The sequence below is a fragment of the Malurus melanocephalus genome, unplaced genomic scaffold (assembly GCF_030028575.1).
Source record: "Malurus melanocephalus ecotype Western Australia unplaced genomic scaffold, MMel_1.1 scaffold_59, whole genome shotgun sequence".
Classification (NCBI taxonomy): Eukaryota; Metazoa; Chordata; class Aves; order Passeriformes; family Maluridae; genus Malurus; species Malurus melanocephalus.
The window spans coordinates 2204064-2207659 of NW_026623291.1; positions in this window are offsets into that span (position 1 = coordinate 2204064).

A 3596-nucleotide genomic window follows, 5' to 3' on the forward strand; every position below is an offset into this window, starting at 1 on the left:
TTTTTGATTAAAGGGAAAAAATAAAAAGAAAAGGGAAAGGACAATCACTTTGCAAACCTTCATTACAGAAGTCCCCCTCTGCCTGCCCCCAAAGCYGCTCTGCAGCTGTGAGGCTTTGGGGTGACCTTAAAAACCACAAAACTGGGGAATTCATGATTTTAATAATATTTTTGGAAGTAAATCAACACAAGGACCTCGTTTGTCTCCATCCTTTAAGATATCCTCCARGTCCATGGATCCCTGGGATGTTTTCCAGAGGGCACAGACAGGACAATGCCCTCTGCCCCGTTCCACGCCATGGCTGAAACGCTCTGTACTCCTGGCACTCAGATTTAAAATAAAAAAAATGAGGGTAATCAAGGAATTCAGGGAGGAACATTTACATGTACAAATGCTTTAAAAAAATGAGTTGCAAGTTCTTGAGACGGAGTATATCCATGTTTTACCTCTAAGGGAGTTATTGTTTTGGAACTAGGTCCGTATATATATACACACACACATATATATATATATATATTTAGAAAAAATTAAAAAAAGGGAACCTTAGTGAAGTATACAAAGCCCTGAAGGGAAATACAAAGACGAGATGCAGAACAGGCAGAATTAGTGGGGTTTTGTTTAAATCTCCAAGAGCAGAAGTTTGCATAGGCAGTAGATCCGAGAGACCCTGGAGAGAAGCTGGAGGGATGCGATCACCTGGAGCGACTGATGAAGTTTATAGTTTCAGCATAAAAAACGTGCCCAAATTCCTTTTTWTTCAACCCCAAGTCAGAGCATGGAAGGTTAAAGATGAATCCCTGCGTTTCCAACTCTGCACACCTCCACCAGAACAAAGCACTTCAATAGACATCAGGTGTTAGAAGGGTTTTATTTGGTACATGGTGTGTGTTAGTGGGACAGAAGCACGTGCGAGRTTATAACATGGGAAAAGTTCGTTTTTATGTGGACTTTCCATTTTTCTCTCCTTTTTTTGCTTCATTTTTTTGCATCCTCAGCTCAAAGAGCCTCAAAGTGGCACAATTAGGAAACACTCCTGAGCGCTGCCCGGCTCTCTGCCCACCCTTAATAAAAATAAGGAAAGAAAAGAATAAAATAATTCCAAAGGAACTGTGAAGAAAGCTCAGCACTCTGTAACTCTTGATGACAAAATTGGGTTACCCAAGAGCAGGGAGGAGGAGGAGGGCTTGGCCCACACCTGCTCCTCCTCCTCAGGTGGATGCACACACCAGCTTTGGAGGGGATGGGCCATCGGAATGTCACACAAACCCAAGGGTTTGAACTGTTTGGATTTTTAATTTCTCTTTTAAATAAATTTTTACATATAAAAAGCAAAGCTACAGATAAATCTTTAAGTACTGTATGTATTTGTCTACACGCAACAGGTGAGGCTGTACGTTCAGGATCTCAGGCACCCCCACCCCCTCCACATTTACAGGGTGAATGACAATAAATACAGAGCCCACAGTCTGGGTGGGGGCCAAAATCGGGAAAAAGGAACAACCTCTTCACTCTGGGACCCCCCAAACCACTGGAAAAGGGTATATAAAGGTCCAATCATGACATACTTGGTGGGTTTTTACAGCTTTTTAAATAAAGGAGGAGAAGGAAAAGAAGCTAAAACGCAAAATGAGATTTTTACAAGTTCAGAAAAACGTTCCTGCTCTCCCCATATTTAAGGAAGAGGGTTATCCATGCTCACTCACTGCCTAAAGCAATGAGTCCCATTAACTCCTCYGGCCCAAGGGGCAGCAGCAGCAGCCACAGAGAGGATTTTAGCAAAGTCCTGGGTTCCCATATCACTGAGCACCCCAAACCGACAGGGCAGGAGCCTGGAGGCTCCCAATGGAAGTGATGGTGAATGGGATGATGGATGCAGAGAGAAGGTGCTGAATGTCTGCAAGGAACTGAGGAGCAGAGAAAGGGAGTGAATGCCATAAACCCAGGGTGCAACTGGAAGAATGGGATGGAGAGAGAACCAGCTCCTGCAGGTGCCAGGATGGAGGCTCCCACTGCACTCCACGAAATCCTGGCACCRTGTGGCTTAAATCCTTTCAGATTATTTGCTTTATGTGGGTTTCTTGTACAATRCACTTTTAATTCTTTTGCTGGGTGGAACCATGCTTTTCCTCACGGACCACCAGGCCTGCAGGAAGGAAAATAGCACCTTGAGTCATTTGGCTTCTGGCAAGGGGTTGTCTTTCCGTGGCAGGTTTCAAGGTACCACAGTCACAGACATCGTAGAAAATTGCTCAATGGCAAGGAAGGAGTGAGGTCTTCAGCTTTTTTTAAATTATTATTTATTTAAAAAAGCACCAGAAGCAAAGAGGTGAAGGTAGAACAAGCTGTTTCTCAGGAACAAGAGAATTCCAACACACGCTGTTGCTGTTGTTATTTAGGTGTAGCTGGAAGAAGGCAACAGTGGCCGATATGAACAGGGAGAATCCAACTGCCTGGAGCAGCCCCACAGAGTCTGAGGAAACTCTGGGAGACAAACCTGGTTCTTATTTAAAGAAAAAATGGTTTATTGGAAAAAAAAATTGCATGAAACTAGTGCAGCTAAAGCTGAAGGTTTTTGTTGTGAATTAAGTAGGGGTTAAACCTACCCGTGATCAATGAGAATRTTTAGATTGGCAAGGAAGAACAAGGTATCCAGGTGAAATCCTGGCCCCACCAAAGTCCATAGGATGGGAGCAGCAGGATTCCACCCTGCTGGGATCTCCTCACCTCAGCTTCTCGTCTTTCCCAGCTCACCCTGCACTTTGCCCAATGCTTCGGTTTTGCTACAGTTTGCATAWATTTGTGAAAAAGGCAGCTGAGCAAAGGGAGAGAAGTGAAGATATTTGTGGGGAAGAATGACAGGTACAGAAATACCTGTGTCCTCTAGAGAAAAAGGTGCTTCCAGAAGCACCAATGTGTTTTGGTGCCTGCAGATGACCAAGGCTGGAAGACAGGATGTGGGTAAGATGCCATTAGGTCCAAGAAAAGTCACAATCTGTCTTTGATGTGATTCTTTTGGAAGCTAAATCCAAGAGAAGTATTCGTAAGGCTGTAATCTGACTTGCCTTTTTGATCTATTTGGCTCCATAAAAAATAACAAAAACTTATTAAATGACTTTGCAAAAGGCCTGAATCATCAGGGGAAGCCCTCCAACACATCCATCCATCTGCTTTCACAACCTCAGCTTGGAATTCCAGTGCTGGGTGGGATTTTAGCACAGACAAGGTGTTCAAAAAACCCCCARCCAACCAACAAAACTTGCTTTGGACACAAAGAGCTCCCCGGTGCTCGGCTCAGAGTGGGAAGGGGAGGAGGATTCATGCTTCACCAGCCTCCTCACACCTGCAGAGACTCCACCTCTCTCTGGCTGGCTGGGCCAGAGGGGTGGCCCGTGGGCAGGGGGTCACAGGGGGAAAAGGGAAACGGGGAAGGGGGAAGGGGGAAGGCGAAGTCAGTCGTGCCGCTGGAAGCGACAGCGCTAAGACAGTGTCTGAGTGGAACAGAGAAGGACTTGTTTAGAAAACACAAGAGTTATTTTGCACACATGGACGACAACAAGGCTACTTAGTTTTTCCAACATACTCCTTCCTCCCCACCC